The following is a 17,946-nucleotide window of genomic DNA, read 5'->3' as shown; positions in this document are numbered from 1 at the left end:
TTTTCTATCAGCTGTGACATAGGCTAAAAATCTGCATGTTTTTTTACATTTTATCCAAGGTATTTTTTTTCTTTACCTTTATAGAGGGCATTTTCCCACTAATCTCAGTAACTTTCATTTCAAATTCTTACATTTGATCTATAAATTCAATTATAATAATGTGATTGTTATTATCTATACGTTATCAAATTAAATCATTTACACTGAAAAATACAAGTAAATTATGAGATTCTTAAAAAAAAAATTTTTTTTGAATATACAAACAAGAAATGGTGGAAATTATACTTTTAAACTAAATTAAAACGCCAGTAGGTGCCAGTAGTGAGCGTTTAATGAGTGAGTCGTTCATTCAAACGATTCGTTCAAACGGCAGATTCATCAGATGTTTATGCATGAGCTAATGAAACTTTGACTCAACCGATTCGTTCAAAACACGGAATCATTCAGCAATGAATCGGATGGTTGCTTTGAGATGCGCTGTGGTTCCGCCAAAAATGTTAGTGACCTAATATTATTGTATTTGCTCATTGAACAGTTTATAGAACTATTAAACAGTCGTAAAGGTGAGTGATGTTGCCTAACTAACTGTATTTTAAATATAAATGTAGAATTGTTACCTCAGTATGCTGAGTTTCTTAGTGTTGTGTTTTGATTTCTCCTCGAGAGCTGCATGAACCTCGCCTCAGCAGCGCAACCTTCTACTGTTAATAGATGCATTATACACTATATCCACTATTCGCCACTTACTCTAAATGTAATAAAATCAGAATAATACTTGCGTTTTGGTGTGTACCTAGTTATTTTTGGTTATTGATGTTTTAATCATGTTACTTGTCTGGCATTAATGAAGCGTTAATGTCAAGCCCTGGAGTCTATGTGCCGGGGCTTAGCCCAGTTTAAACCCCGATTATAAATTATAGAGAAAGGAACAGGTGAGAATACATTTTAATGACAAGCTTGAGAGTGGGTCACACAGGACTGAATAGCACCTTGTTTTTAATGGGGAAAATTAATAATGAGAATTGTGATAACCGTGGGGTTAAAGAAAATGTTGAGCATGTTATATTTGAGTGTATACGAGGTGGAAAGATGGGTGTTGCAAAATAGGGTTCAGGAGGCAGGGCGGGAGTGGAACCCGATGGGGATATTAGGGTCAGAAGGAGAGGGAGAGGGGATAAGGATCACCATTATTTCAATTTCTTTAATGACACCGGGTTAATGAGAAGAATATGAGCACAGTTAAATTACATGATGTTACACACTCTTGTACAGTAGGTGGCGGTATGCACCTAAAAGTTGTTTGCAATCCGCCATTAGCCAAGAGAAGAAGAGACTTCCGCTTCCGGAGGAACGGAACACAATTCAAATCAACAGAAACTGAGTTTCTGAATATTTGTATTTATAGCCTCGTGGGCTTCTAGTTCACAGAGCTGGACCGTTTGTGATTGCCTCGCGCGACGTGAGGAGTTTAGACACAGTAACGTGAGTGCACGTGCTAATATTCAGATACAGATGATGTAAAAAAAAAAAAAATTATGAACTAAAATAATATTACTTAATATTGTCACGTTCAGTCTGTCAGATTGTGACCCCATATAAAACCAGAGCTTTGTGAAGTTGTGCATGTTACTCAAACTTTCTTAAGTATTTTGCTGAGTGTAGTTTAGAAATCTCTTGAAAGTAGTGTGTTCTCTTTTTGAATGAATATTTTAGATATCGTTTTTTTTTTTTTTTTAACATGAATATCCTGTGGTTTGAATATGATATCCCTGCTAAAATAAAAAAAAAAAAATACAGAAATTACAATGCTTTCCATTAAAATACCATTATGAACCATTAGCTTTTTCCAGTAAAACCATTACAAAATTCCTTTTTGTAGTGTGTTTTGGGCATTTTTCCAATAGGATTTAACATCCCACCAATAGAATCCATCACATACCAGTAGGCACTATTATAAATCTTCTCTGTAAGTTAATTGTTCCTCTGATTCAAAATGCTGCAGAAAAACCTTCAGCTCTCATCATTTATTTTGGCCAAGGATCTGTTTAAGGTATTAAATAAGTGTTTCTCATATCCGTGTTGTTGGTATTGATTTGTTAGTTTGTATGATTTTTTGTTGTATGGTTTGTAATTATGTTTGGATCAATCTCTGTACACTTCAGAAAGCCCGCAGATCCTCAGACTTACTGTGTTTCTAGACTAAATGTGAAAAAAAGAGTTCACTTTATTTCAAGTCACCGCCTGCGTTAGGCTGCACACTGTAGATAGTTTGTAAAAAAGCAATACTAGATTACTGCAAATATAAGGAGCATGGTCGATTGTGCATGAATCACATTGCAAGTACATAATATTTAAAATATTGTTGAATGTTTAACTCTGAAGATCAAGCCATTCCGCATAAGCAGGGGCGTCGCTAGTGGGGGGGAAAAGGGTGACAGAGTGCATATAGGGCCCAGAGGTTTGTGGGGCCCCAGCGATTGCCCCCCACCCCCCCGACCTTTTATCCCAATTGGTGCAACAGTCAGACGGTCACCTAAGCATGATGTTGTCGTTATTTTCTTAATTCGTGATGTAAGGCAGTGGTTTTTAGACCAATATAGTAACATAATATCGTAGTATAATGATTCACAACGAGACCACAATTAATGCCTTTGATTTATTGTCAAATCTGCTTCTCCAAACAGACATTCATGTTCAGTGAAGCTCCTCCCACAACAATCACACATTCAGCAATTCAGCAATAAATGCTGGGGTGTTCCCATCAGTTCACAAGTGCAGACGAGCATCAGAGCATCAGGAAGAGCTGAAATCTGCAGAGACTGAGTTTATTAAAGAGGACAGAGAGAAGATGAGAGATCCAGAACCCTGCAGAATCAAACACACTGAAGATACTGAACAACAAACAGGTTGGTGTTTACTAGTGAAAGAGCCTAACTAATGAAGCGATGAGAGACGCTGTTGATGGAGGGTTGAATGCAATGCTGTCAGATTACCTCAAGTATAATTCACTCGCAAGAAAATGTTACAGTACAAAGCGCATACAATTATCATAATAACGCCTTCCATTGTAACTCGGTCTGCAGTAGCATAATGAACATGCTGAAGACGTATCACGTCTGCGTAAACAGGGTGCACAGAGGTATGCAAATACATACATTGACAGGTAGGTATGAGTCATTTCTGGTATCTAGCAGCATTTTGGCTTTATAATTTTTGAAAAAAGAAAGTACATGTCTTTTATGTTTTTAATCATTCTACCAAAATAGTGACATGTTTAACTATTAGGAATACATATTGGTCAAGCTCAGGGAAAAATAATAATTATGGGTAGATTGTACTGGCTGTGGAAGTAATCCACCCTGTTAGGAACATATTAATAGTTATCACAAAATATTAATAATGTAAATTAAAACACGAACAAACATTAAATAAACGAGCGCTGCACGTTTGCTTTGTGTACAGTCGTTACCAAGGAAACCGCCTTGTATCTGCAGTTAATGTAATAATTGATTAATAATAATTGTTTAAATTAATAATTGATACAAATCATCCATTTTCCTAAATTATATAAAACTTTTTGTTTTGTGAAAACTTTTAAGTCATGTGTAACCCGTCTTGTCTTTCTGCGTTGTGTTCTGGGTTGCTCTCAAGTAGACACAGAGGCACGGGCTGTCACAATGCAGTTTATTATCTGCGGTCATAAACAATAAGGCAATGAGTGCTGCGTGACATCAGGTTAGCATCTCAGTCAAATCCAGCATTGCTCTGACTGAGGTTAACCTTGCGCGACGTAAGTCCCGGTCTGATGACGTCACACGCACGCACTGCACTAACCCGACGCGCAGGCAGAATGAACCCAAAACGAAACTCCCAGTAATACAAAAAGAAATATTTTGTTTGGTGGAATTCATAAGTATACAAATAAACCTGCTACATTCACCCCCCCTGAATTCCACCAAAATAACAACACCCCTGAATTCTATAATAGCACCAAAGATGCATTAATGTAAACACACTCGTACCCGGACCAAATAACAATGAGATCTAATCCCAAAGTTCAGTAAAAACTATCCGTAAAACAGATCAAGAGAAAAAAGAAGGTTGATCAGGCCCTCATCCTCTCAGGAACATAAAGGTGCAGCCTACACCCCTAAACATCTGGTCCCCTGGCTTGGAAAACCCCACAGTATGGTTTCACATTCAAGGATGGAAAAGAAACCAGTTGAAAAGAGAAAAACTTAACGATGTGCACTCTAAATCAAACTTTCTGAGGCAAAGAGAGGCCCCATATAACAGGTCTCTGAACCATACTCTCAATAAGCCTATTGACAGACCTAACCACCCTCCCAGCTCTAGTTACAACCCTGCCTTGAACTCTGTTATTAACTACAGCAGTCTGAGTCACAGTAGAGTCAGCAGGTGAGCAGGCTTGAGTGGGGGTAGAGTCAGTCGGACTCGTATCAACGTCAGTAGGTTAATTTGACTGAACAGGGTCTGGGTCAGACAGAGTCACTCCAGGTGGACTGGCCATGTCTTCGTGAGACTCATGCTCAAGTTCTGTAATAGAAGCTTCTTCGGCTGCTGAAGCCTCAGCAGCTCGATCTGGGTCTGACAGAACCCATGTGGACGTCCGTGCCAAGGAAGACTCTTGTTCCAGATTGCTCAGGTTATCCGCATCTCCACAGACACTTGAGCCTTCAACTTCCAACGAGCTGACCAGAGACCAATTCTCCAGGGTGTCTTGGATAGGAAGGAAGCTCACGTCAAGCAAAAGGTTCCTGTGCACTACCTTGCTCTGGCCAGAGGCATCGCTGATCTTGTAGATGTGAGTCTTGGGGTTCCGCTCCACTACCGTATACACTGCAGGTTCCCACTTGTCGGCTAACTTCTTTTTACCTTTCTCTCCCTTGTTCGCGAGTAGCACTCGGGCTCCAACATGTAAGGAAACCCCTCTGACCTTTTTATTGTACTGATGAGCCTGCTGTTCCTGCTCTTTAGTGGCATGCTGCTGGGCGATGTTGGCTGCCTCAGACAGGTAAGATAGCAGGGTCCTTGAGTAGCTGCTGAAGTCTGTCACAGTGAGGTCGTGCAGAACAGACTGAAAGACAACATCAACTGGGAGCCTTGGAACGCGGCCAAACATCAAGTGGAAGGGCGCATAGCCGGTTGTTTCGTGAGCAGTCGCTTTGTATGCAAATGTCAGCGTCTGGATCTGCTGTGGCCATTCTCGCTTGGCTCTCAGAGGAAGACTCCGTATCATGTTGCCCAGTGTGCGGTTAAAGCGCTCTGTGCCCCCGTTGCCCATTGGGTGATAAGCCGTTGTATGAGACTTTGCCACCCCCGACAGCTGCAGCAACTCAGACACCAGCTCACTCTCAAAATTAGCGCCCTGGTCAGAGTGGATGCGCTCAGGAACCCGTAGACACAAAAGACACAATCCCATAACTTTCTGGCCACTTGCTTGGCAGTCTGGTTCCTGCAAGGAAAGGCAAAAGCCATTTTCGTAAAGTGGTCAGTCGCCACCAGCACATCAACAGAGTTCTTGTTCTTATCCTCTGCTGACCAAAAATCAATGCAGACCAATTCCATGGCAGCGGAAGTTTTAATACTTTTCAAGGGGGCTCGTGCTGAAGGCTCTGGAGATTTTGCAAGTACACACCTCTCACAGCATCGCACATGCTCTCTCGTGTCTCTCTCCATACTGGGCCAGAAGAAGCGCTGTCTCGCCAGATGGAGCGTCCTCGCCTGTCCTTGATGTCCTGCCAAGTCATGAACTCCCTTCAAGGCCTCACCCTTCAAACTGGCTGGCAGTAGCAACTGGAATCTTCTCATCCTACTCACAGGGTCCTTCGTTTCTCGGTACAAGACACCATTCCGAATGACTAGCCTCTCCCAGTGTTTCAGTAATGCCAACGAACTGGGGCCCATATTGTGCCTTTCTTGTCTGGATGGGCGACGCTCATGCGGACCACAAACGGGAGTACCGAAGATATCGTGGGATCCTGAAGCTGCTTATCTTCCAATTCGCGCAGAGTGAGTGAGGGCAGGGTACACTGGCCTGCAGGTTGCAGCTGTTGTACATGTTGGCTAAGACAAAGAGCCCTGTTCTCCACACCACTCCTCCAGGAGCTGTGAGAGGCTAGAGCAGCTTTGACTTCAGCTGCACTGTAGGAGCCTGCAGTGTAATGTGGTGGCTCGTGCTGTTGAACCGCTTGAAGGTGTTGGACGCCCAGTCTGAATGTCTGTTGCACCTCCTCAGCCTCCGCACCCTCAGCCTCCTGCACTAGGCTACCATATGGCTCTTGGATCAGACGCCTGCTAACTGAAGTGGTAAAGGGATCTCGACTGAGTGCGTCCGCTACAACATTTTTTGGGCCTGGGATGTATTTCAGGTCGAAGTTGTATGAAGACAGTTTGGCTACCCACCTCTGTTCGTATGCATCGAGTTTGGGCTTGGTCATGATGTGGGTCAGCGGGTTGTTGTCCGTCCACACAGTAAAGTCATGCCCTTTCAGCCAATGACTGAACTTCTCAGAGACGCTCCACTTCAGTGCCATAAACTCAAGACGATGAGCAGGATATCTTTGCTGTGACTTGCTGAGGGTCTTACTGGCAAAAGCAATGGGGCGAGCCTTGTCCTCCCCTACTGGCAATTGTGACAACACAGCCCCAAGCCCGTCCAGGGATGCATCAACGGACAGGATGAATGGTCTTGAGAAATCAGGATGGGCCAATACAGCACAGTTGAGCAGATCTGTCTTGAGCTTCCGGAAAGCCCTCTCGCATTCAGGAGTCCAATCCGCTGCAGTCAGTTTCCTGTACATACCCGCACCTCCACCACTCCTCCAGTCTGGCCTCTCCTCTTCTGGCCTGCCGTCAAAGCAAACAGGGGCTTGGCAATGGCTGAGCAGCCAGGAATGAAAGACTGGTAGAAGAACACCATGCCCAGAAATGACTTCAGCCTCTTTACAGACGGGGTACAACCATCCTCCTCCATCAGAGCCTCCTTTGGCATCCTGCAGATGACATCAACTTTGTTGGGATCCACCGCAACGCCACTTTGGTCAATGACGTGACCAAGGAACCTCATTGACCTCATCAGAAGGTGGCATTTCTTGGGGCTCAGCTTGAGGTTGTTGTCTCGGAGCTTACCGAAGACCACTTGGAGCCTGTTTAGCGCTTCCTCTTCAGTGGGCGCAAAGACAAGTAGGTCGTCTAAGTAGCAGAGCAGGCTGGTGAAGTTAAGGCTGCCGAAGATGCTCAGCATCATACGCATGAATGATGCAGGGCTGTTACAAAGCCCTTGCGGCATCCTGTTGTACTCATACAAACCAACAGGTGTCGTGAAGGCTGTATACTTCTTGTGGTCTTCACACATCGGAACATTATAGAAGCCCGAGGTCAGATCCATTGTACTGAAAACAGCATTACCTCCCAGTGCTGCTAGACAGTCGGCCTGATGAGGCAGTGGGTGAGCATCTTTTAAAGTCCGTGCATTCAGCCACCTGAAGTCTGTGCAGATTCTGAGCCCACCATCTTTCTTCCACACCATGACGAGAGGGGATGCATACTCACTGATGGACTTGCGGATGATCCCCCTCTCCTCCATGTCTGAAAGCACGCGTCGTAGCTGTTGGTAATGTGCAGGAGGGACTCTCCTATATGGCATGCGAAATGGGCGGTCGTCTGTCAGGCGAATGCTGTGCACAAACTCTCTCACCTCGCCACAATCAAGTGAGTGTCTGGAGAAGATGTCTTCATACTCTTGAACCAGTTCGACAAGACGTTTCTTCGCCCAAAAGCTGGCTTGGCATGAGTCAATGTCCAAATCGCTCAACCCCAGGTTGGACAGTCGTTCTTTGAGGTCAGCATCTGTGACAGCTGAAACTATATCACTCTCTGGCTTCAAGCCCTCCATCTCACACAGACCTTGCTGAACGTTGAAGTCCTCCACAGCAAGACACGGGAACACATCAGCGATGATGGCATTACGTCTCAATGTGATTGGATTCGGCGAAAGATTCATCATCTTCAAGGGCACCCACCTGTCAGCCCACATCGCAGTGATGACACGACCCACAAGGACATCCCGAGGACCTGACCTGGAACCACATGGCTCCACGATGACTGTGCTGCCTGGAGACATCGGCACCTTGCTGGACAGCCTACCCCACACTAGGTGTTCGTGCTGCGGTTCCAGTGTGACAGCATGAGGCAGCTTCAAAGGGCCGATCTTGTCTGGGACATCCTTGCTCTTCCATCTTGTGGTGCAGGACAGCATATCAAGGAACTGGTCACAGTCTGACGGTACTTTCTTGCCTCCAGCTGATATGAGTCTCCAGTAGTTTTCATCGCTCTTCATGGTACGTGCGAGGTGCTTGAGGACGTTTGAACCGATGATAAGCTCATCACGCTGGCCCGGCACAAGCAAAACAGGAACAGTGCACTTCACTCCATACACAGACAGCATCAAGTCATAAACCCCTCTGGGACGTGTCTGCTTTCCCCCACAACCCACAAGCACAATTCTTTCGGCTGATTCAGGCTCTTTAATAAGGACTCCCGCCACTTTGAGTAATGCTTCAGCCCCCTCACTCATCGTACAAGCCATGGATCCTGAATCAATCATACCCTTCAGCTCCACCTTGTCATTAACCACAACCTGGACGTAGAATAATTCACTGAAAGCTGGAACCTCTCCAGACCCTTGTACCACGACCTGAAGACCTTCTGGTACGGCCGAACAGGCATTAACGTAAAGTAGCTCCAAGTCCTCGTCTCCAATGAGGGTTTCGTGTTGATCCCCCACACTGCCCCTCTCCAAGTGTGGGCTCTCTAGTTTCCCGCCGGCGGCCCTCGTCTGGCATCGGCCTGGCCCACCCGCTTCCGTCCATACTTGTCACAGTCCTTCTTCCAGTGACCAGGAGCAAAACATGCGAGACACAGGTTTTCTCTCCTGCAATGTGCGAGCATGGAATGTCTGACATCGTCACAGACTCTACAACTCCTCCTCTGAAAGGGCATCGGAGCATATGATGGTTCTTGTGCAGGGGCTTGGACGTTCTGACGCACCACCAAGTGATCTAGAAGACTGATCAGTGCATTCATGCTATTCACACCAACAGCTGCGGCAGTGGCTGGAGTGGCGTGACTGGACTGGAGAGCCTGAAAGCATGCTGGTGACTGTTCATGTTGTGGAACAGACTGTGCATGGGATGGTTGAGACAAATGAACAGCTGGGGAATTGGGCACAAACTGTTCTGCTAAAGGTGAAAGCTGTGATGTTGGCGTCTGGACTGATGCGTTAGCAAACATAGTGGCTTGAGGCAGAACGAAGCCCTGGGAAAAAGGCAGCTGAAACTGGGGCTCTGGTTGAGACAGCTCTGGCTCTCGTGACATGGCTGACTGGGTGTGAGTGACTATGTGTCTCTGTGGAGCATGAGAACTGGTCAGCGTGCGCATCCTGAGTTCCCTCTGGTAGGCGTCAATGCGTTCCTGGACCTCGCTCGTGGTCCACTCCTCAGCCGCCTTGAAGCTAAGTCTGTTAGAGAGTATGGGGTCTGGGCAAAACTTGATGAACATCATGCATACCTCCCGTCCCGGATCTTCAACACTTCGTTTCTGTCTCTTTAGGCACTCGTCAGCGATATCAATGGCGTTATTCAACCTGATCCAGTAGTCCATCACCCCTTCGCCTCGCAGTGGCCTGGTGTTGTAAAGTCAGCCATTGGCATGGATGAGTAGGTCAACTCACTAAAGTGTTGTTTCAGTATGTCATAGACAAAGTCGGGAGTCGGCGTCAGTAGAGTTATGTCGTAGAGTAACCGCACTACATCTCTAGCCTTTCCCTTAGCTTAGCTAATATCTCCTGTAGCTGCTGGTGTACTGGAACATTATTCTTACGAAAATATGTCCCTACCATTTCCACCCACTCCCGGACAGAACACTTATCACTGCTATCACCCCTATAAATAGGCAGCTCCTTAGCATCAGATTGCATTACTAGCTTCACACCGGACAAATTAAACTCCGTCGGTTGCTGTTCAGGCTGTGAACCCCTTTTTACAGATGTGTCGTGTGCTGTTACATCGCTATTACGTTGCAGCTGGTCTGCAATAGACTGGCCAATTTGGCTGGCTAACTCTGTAATAAGGGCTCTTACATCATCACTAGAGGCTGATGTGGTACGCTGCTCACTTGGAGAAAGACTGCGGGAAACTGGACATGACTGGAACACGCCTGGGCGTTCTCAACCCTCCCACATCAGGCGACTGAACCTCGTCCTTGAATAACCTCCCCCTCCCAAACCCCACAGTATCATACACATCTCGATCAAAAACCCCCGTACCCACTGGTGTATTTACTGAGTCCATTGTGAAACAATGCAGTGCCCACGGCGATCGAAGTGGCGTCGATACTCAAAGAATCCAAAAGGTCACGGCACCAATGTAACCCGTCTTGTCTTTCTGCGTTGTGTTCTGGGTTGCTCTCAAGTAGACACAGAGGCAATGCAGTTTATTATCTGCGGTCATAAACAATAAGGCAATGAGTGCTGCGTGACATCAGGTTAGCATCTCAGTCAAATCCAGCATTGCTCTGACTGAGGTTAACCTTGCGCGACGTAAGTCCCGGTCTGATGACGTCACACGCACGCACTGCACTAACCCGACGCGCAGGCAGAATGAACCCAAAACGAAACTCCCAGTAATACAAAAAGAAATATTTTGTTTGGTGGAATTCATAAGTATACAAATAAACCTGCTACACATGCTTTTTACACTTATTTTACAGTTTAATATGTTACAATAGTCAGTGCTGTACTAGGCTGATATGATATTTTATTTCTGCAGGTCTTAAGTCTTACATTTGAGCTTAAAAATTCTGCAGATACCGAGTTGACTTAAGGGAGTTGTTTTGGTCCCTTAAATTTATCAAGATGAAATAGTTACTTAGGACTTTGTAGCATTGCTTAAGGAACACTTAGATAATTAAGGGAAATACTTAATGACAGCCTTAAGGTTCCTTAAGTTGACCCTTAGGATTTCTCTTGCAACCCAAGTTTCACTAAGGGTTCCCTTATAACTAAGGGATTTCTTAGCTTAAGGGCTTTCATGCAACCGGGCCCAGAAACATAGCAAGGAGATCGGTAAAATAATCCATGTGACATCAGAGGTTCAACCGTAATTTTACAAAGCTATAAGAATCCTTTTTTTGCGCAAAAGAACAACTTTATTGAACAATTTGTCTCCTCCGTGTCACCCTAGTGTCATTTTGGAGAATATCCACTGGACACAAGCAGCTGTGGGATTACAAATTTAAGAATCTGTTTAAGATATTCTGATTTTATGTCCTTACATACAATCACCTGAAAAACTAAAGTGAAATACATTGTATTTAGCATTTATAAGTAAAGATGATGACATCAGATGGACGATTCTGTTAAACAAAGAGGTTCCTGTTCTCTTATTGTAAGTCAAATGAGCCAGATGGCGGAGACTCTCACCTTTTGTTTGTAATGGCTCTTGGTACCCCTGCCCCAGACTTTGGGTAGTTATGTTGATTGGATTAGGAGTGGTTAAATGGGGCAGGTTGCTATACCTGAATACTTAATTTGCATGCTTGGTTTAAGGTCGTCACCCAGGTGCTTTGACTCCATTTCTAAGTACTGCCCCCTAAATGTATGTAAACTACAATGTAACACTGGCTTAGTTAGGCTTTTGATGACTGCAGCACCACGCAGCGCGTTCTCATTAAAGAACTCTGCTGAAGATACCCAAGAGTCTCCTGGTTTTCGCTTCTGGGTTTACAACACAGCGTATGCTATTCTGTGTCAGCTGCGTCACACGGGCATGCTTTAAGGCCGGGACACACCAAGCCGATTTCAAAGAACTACCCTGCAAACATGCCTCTGCGGGGCCCATGCTGGCTTTTTGCGGGCACACTGAACTAGGGCCAGCCCACACCAAACCTAAACAGGCCCAGTGTGGGCTCGCCCAGGCGAGGCCCACAGATTTGGGCTCACCGCAAGCTCTCTGTGAGCAGCCCACACTATGGGACGGCCCACATTAATCCAATGATGGCTCAGTGTGGGCCAGCCCGTTCGGGCCCAGAGCAACTTTTGTACCTTTGGGCACATGCAGGTTTGGTGTAGGCAGCCCTGTAATGCAACTAGGAGAATCCTAACATTGATTGGCCATTCTTTAGCCACTCAATTGAACTGGAATAGCTCAAACCAAAAGTGACCTTTCCAGAACCTGTTGTTTCATATAGGCCAGGGGTCCTCAAATCTGGCTCACGAGATTCACATTCCTGCAGAGTTTAGTTCTAACCCTAATCAAACAAACCCAAGCATGCTAATCAATGTCTTCAGGATCATTAGAAAATCACAGTTGGGTAAGTTTGATCAAGTTGTAGCTAAACTCTGCTGGAAAGTGGGTCTCACGAGCCAGATTTGAGGTGTTACAGACATGAGCCTGTTAACAAGAATTTTGTGGGCAGTTTTCTTCCTTACCGCTAGGGGTGCTAGCGTGGTTTAGGTTTCCTTAAGTAAAGCCATGTGGGTAGAGGGAGTAGCAATAACAAGCAGCAGTACCCACCCACATGAAAAAATACTATAAATTACTAAATTAATTTAAACTGTATATTATAGTATTTACTACACTTTAACTTATACTACAGCATACTGTAGTACTGACAATAGTAAGTTTATAAACTAGTAAATACTGTAGTAAACTAGAGTAAATTGTATTGTGCATTGTGATATTGTTTTAGGGAGCAAACGTTCCAGTGCACTGGAAGGATTTTGCAATTGAGACAGCCCTTAAAATGGCTGACTTCCTGATCAGTGCCCTGACTACTGAACTAGGGAGCTGATTGAGAGACCCCCCATGTCAGATATTGGTGTATCTGGATTCAGATGTAGTTGTTTTCTCATTTTTCATATTCATTCATACAGTATATTCATTGAGTTATCTCTTAGGACATTAATATAACTGTAATAAAACCATAAAATAGTCATATGTTACTCATATACTTAGATACTTAAATATTATCCATTTATGTTCATTGTTATGGTTAATACCAATGTTATTCATATTCGATTGACATAATATATACTTCTCTTCCATTTGACTTATAAAGATACATTTTGTTATGCTGAATTGATGTTTGAACAGTTTGTGTGTGTGTGTGTATATATATATATATATATATATATATATATATATATATATATATATTAGGGATGGGCATTTCAAGCAAAAGTAATATTTGAAAATCGCTGGGAATTATTCGCTTATTCGAAAATAGCACCCCTTTCCTGTATGCACGCACGTCATGTTATTAGGCTAGTGTTACACACCCATAAACCATTCACGCTTTTAATCTGTATGATAACAACCTGTTTAATTTACTTAAAGATGGGCTATCTTAACTCAAGCCATATAATGATTGTAACATGCTGAAACATATTAATATAATAAACATAACAGAATGACGGCACTTATTAACATAGCAGTCCATCCATTAGCGTAAATCAACTGCTCATAAGGTATTAAACTGCTCAAAATATATTCCAATACTTTCTCTCGCAATTATATCATTGGGTAATTATACTGTTAACTTCGGGCATCAGTGAACCGTTATTAATATGAGGGGCATTGAAAACGCTTTTGAATGTGCATGCGCGCGACCGTTTTACTTTCACTTTGGAGATTCGCGATCACATGTTTATACTATGGAGCGGCAGTACTTACCACACATTTTACAAGATTAGATGTTTGTCAGTGGTGCTCAGGATCTGTAAATCATTCGCCATCATCCTACTCTGTTGCTGGTAAGTGAAACTGCATGAACCGTAATATAAGGCTATCGCTAGCATGTGGCTAACCATATGTCCCTTTAGTGGCTCCATAGAACACGTTCTTCATTTTCCGTGTCTTTCCCAGTACGGATTCAGCACACCTCTAACCCAGTCAGGGATATCTGTGGTCCACACAGAACTCTTATTTGACATCGTTCTTGGTTGCAAGTCTACAGCGTTCACGTGAGAGAGTGTGTTCTTCTGTTGTCTTTGACAGCTTTTAGGTGCGTTATTGGCAACGCTTACCCTCTGCTTACGCGTCACCACCGCATCAGCACCGAAAACATGGGGATTTTTTTAGACAAATATAATAGCACAACCTATTCGATATTCTATGAATAAATCGACTAATCGAATATTCGAAAATCGTGTCCCATCCCTAATATATATGTATATATGTGTATATATTCATGTCACATTCAAACTAAGCAAGACGCAACCCATAGCAACACGGCAACAACATCTCAGATAAGTGGGTGGGCAATATGCTAATGGTTCATGTTGATGTCAACTGATGGCTTGGGATTAGTTTTAAAAACGACTTGTTTCAATGATTCAGAGTTGACTTTCTTTTAAAAGACAATAACTTTATAAACGGTGCACTTTCGGATTTAAAACTTTGCAGGATGTTTTCATTCACTTAGAGCTGTGTTACACAAAAGGTCATTTTCAAAAATCCATAATAGGGGTACTTTAATGAGTAAATACTTGAATGCAAGTATATCATGAGGATTAATATAAGAAGCACAAAATGAATAAATCATAACTGAATACATGGATATGAAAATCAAGGAAAATATAACAACAGTGATTTATTTGGATACATCACTGGTGGTTATAAAGCATATTTAATAGTTAATATAGAGACATAAGATTTGTGCCTATAATGTTTTAAAATAATCATTTGAAGATCAATGTACCTCATTCATGGGACGTTTCAGTAACATATAATTTATAAAAATACATCAGAATTATCAACCTTTTTATATAGCAATCACCTACTTTCTGCTGTTATATCAAGGTTCATTTTTGTGTCCTTGCACAGTTCTCTTTTTTTTAGTTATTTTAATGAATTTCTGGAAATGATCTGTTTGTACTTTTATTTCAGAGTTGATTGAAGAAAACGAGGAGAATGAAGAATTGAGTGAAGTTCAGGAGAAAAATCATGCTAAAGCTGAAGAAAAACAAACCAAACAGAAAGATTTAAAGAAAAGAAGAGCCAAGAAAACTTTTACCTGCACTCAGTGTGGAAAGAGTTTGACAAACAAATGTGGTTTTGATGTTCACATAAGATTTCATTCTGGAGAGAAACCGTTCACTTGTGATCAGTGCGGGAAGAGTTTCTCACAATCATCAAAACTTAAGAGACACATGAACATCCACACTAGAGAGAAACTGTACTCATGTGATCAATGCGGCAAAACATTTTTGAGGGCTTCGAACCTGAAGAAACACTTGAGAGTTCATACAAAGGAGAAGCCACATTCATGTCATTTGTGTGGAAAGAGTTTTTCATGTCAACAAAATCTGAAAGAACATCAGAAAACACATACTGGTGTGAGAGAGTACATGTGCTTTGAGTGTGAGAAGACTTTTACCTCAGCAAGCAATTTCAAACGGCATGAGAAGATTCACACTGGAGAAACACCTTATATGTGTTCACACTGTGACAAGACATTCAATCGATCAGAACACCTAAAAAAACATGAGAGGATCCACACTGGAGAGAAACCGTACACCTGTGATCAGTGTGGGAAGAGTTTCAGACTAAAAGAAAATCTTACAGAGCATATGAAAGTTCATACTGGAGAGAAACCGTTCACTTGTGATCAGTGCGGGAAGAGTTTCTCACAATCATCAAACCTTAAGGATCACGTTAACATCCACACTAGAGAGAATCTGTACACATGTGATCAATGCGGGAAAACATTTTTGTGGTCTTCAGCCTTGAGGACACACCTGAGAGTTCATACAAAGGAGAAGCCACATTCATGTCATTTGTGTGGAAAGAGATTTTCATTACTACAAAATTTAAAAGTACATCAGAGAATACATACTGGTGTGAGAGAGTACATGTGCTTTGAGTGTGACAAGACTTTTACTACAAAAAAATGGTTTAAAACTGCACCAGTGGATTCACACTGGAGAAAAACCTTACAAGTGTTCACACTGTGACAAGAGATTCAGTGTGTCAGTACGTCTGAAGTCACATGAGAGGATTCACACTGGAGAGAAACCGTACAAGTGTTCACACTGTGACGAGAGATTCAGAGATTCAGAACATCTGAAGTCACACGAGAGGAACCACACTGGAGAGAAACCTTATAAGTGTTCACACTGTGACAAGAGATTCAGTGATTCAGGACATCTGAAGTCACACGAGAGGAACCACACTGGAGAAACCTTATAAGTGTTCACACTGTGACAAGAGATTCATTCAGTCAGCAGACCTGAAAATACATGTGAGGATCCACACTGGAGAAACCTTATAAGTGTTCACACTGTGACAAGAGATTCAATCAGTCATCAAATCTGAAAACACACGAGAGGATTCACACTGGAGAGAAACCGTATCACTGCACTGCATGTGGGAAGCGTTTCAATAATTCATCTGCTCTACACAGTCATACAAAAAACATTTACATTTACATTTACATTTATGCATTTAGCAGACGCTTTTATCCAAAGCGACTTACATTGCATTCAAGTTACAGTTTTTACATTTTTTTTTTTATCAGCTCTTGCTTTCCCTGGGAATCGAACCCATGATCTTGGCGTTGCTAGCGCCATGCTCTACTATTTGAGCTACAGAAAAACAATCATAGTAAGTAGATCATCTTCAGATCCAGCTCTTTCAGGTCTGATGCCACGTCCTCATTAAATGCAACACAATAATGCATCAATCAATACAATATCATCTGGATAAATCTGATCTAACCAGTCATAACAAGTGACATGACAAAGAAACATTATCTAAAGTTTTCAGAGTGAATAAAGTTCATCTTCATCTTCATCTTCAAAACCAGCAGATTCAACTGCGAGATTCAGGTCAACTCAAAGATGGAGTTCCTCCCCAAAGAACAATGTCAAAACGTTTTATTCTTGTATACAATTTTGCTTCATGATATAAATGATATCATTGTGTTTCTTATGAGTTTCATATTATGTTAAATTTCCTTATGTCCTATTTTAATAATTGTCACTTGTTGTCTGCTTATGAAGGCAAACAACGTTTTTGTTGTTTGCCTTTATGAAGGAAAGGCATACTTATGCTTTCATGAAGGAAAGCAGAAGCTTTTTACAAACCATGCTTGTTCAGGAAGCTGAAGAAGAGGCTGTAACGCTTTTAAGAGAGATCGATAATTGTTTTTAATTTGTTCTTCATTGTTGTTTTTTAAACTAAATAGTTCTTCCACTTACGATATATTTAGAAAACATAAATGCAAAATATATTGTCATGTAGCTTTATAACTGTTCATTATTTGCTTCTCTTGTAAATTGGAATGATAACCTGAACCCAGTATTAAATGAGCCCTGGGGCTAAATTACAAAAGAACATACACTGTTAAAATTATGTTCAGTTTAGTTGAGTTCCTGTCATGTCTGCTATGAGCTCTCATTACTTACCATGGTTTCTGATTAGTTAATCCTTGTCCAGCTGTTACTGTTTAGTTCCCTCATTTACCATGTGTGTATGTATTCTCTTTATTCGGGTCTCTCCATTGCCGGTGATTATCTTATGTTATGTGTTGTACCAATTTCAGTATTCTCAGTAAAGTTTATTTGCAAGTATGAATCTTCATTTGCTGTCCTCATTCTTTGACAACCCGTGACAGAATCACTGACTGCATAAATACAAACAGAAAGAATGGACTCGCCAGCATTGCGTCTCCTCCTCAGACCAGAAAGCCGAAGGTTGTTGGGGTATTTGGGTGGCCTCTCCCTCATAGTCAGCGAGCCCGAGACACTACCAGGACTCGTCCAAGAACCAGAGCCGGATAGTACCGCCAAAGCCGCGAATCCAGTTCCCACCCAAGTACCCACCCTCAAACCTTTCTCTTCTTCTCCGGTCCCGTCCGGATTGT

The 17,946-nt window shown here is 42.6% G+C and overlaps 1 pseudogene; it reads left to right on the top strand.

Annotated features, from left to right (window-relative positions):
* The first annotated feature begins 1,341 nt into the window (after window positions 1–1,341).
* On the top strand, window positions 1,342–17,432 carry LOC131536097 (zinc finger protein 184-like; annotated as a pseudogene).
* Window positions 17,433–17,946: the final 514 nt, after the last annotated feature.

Source organism: Onychostoma macrolepis, chromosome 03, assembly GCF_012432095.1.
Source record: "Onychostoma macrolepis isolate SWU-2019 chromosome 03, ASM1243209v1, whole genome shotgun sequence".
Taxonomy (NCBI): domain Eukaryota; kingdom Metazoa; phylum Chordata; class Actinopteri; order Cypriniformes; family Cyprinidae; genus Onychostoma; species Onychostoma macrolepis.
The sequence above is the reverse complement of the archived record's forward strand: the minus strand, read 5'-3'. Positions and strand labels throughout refer to the sequence as shown.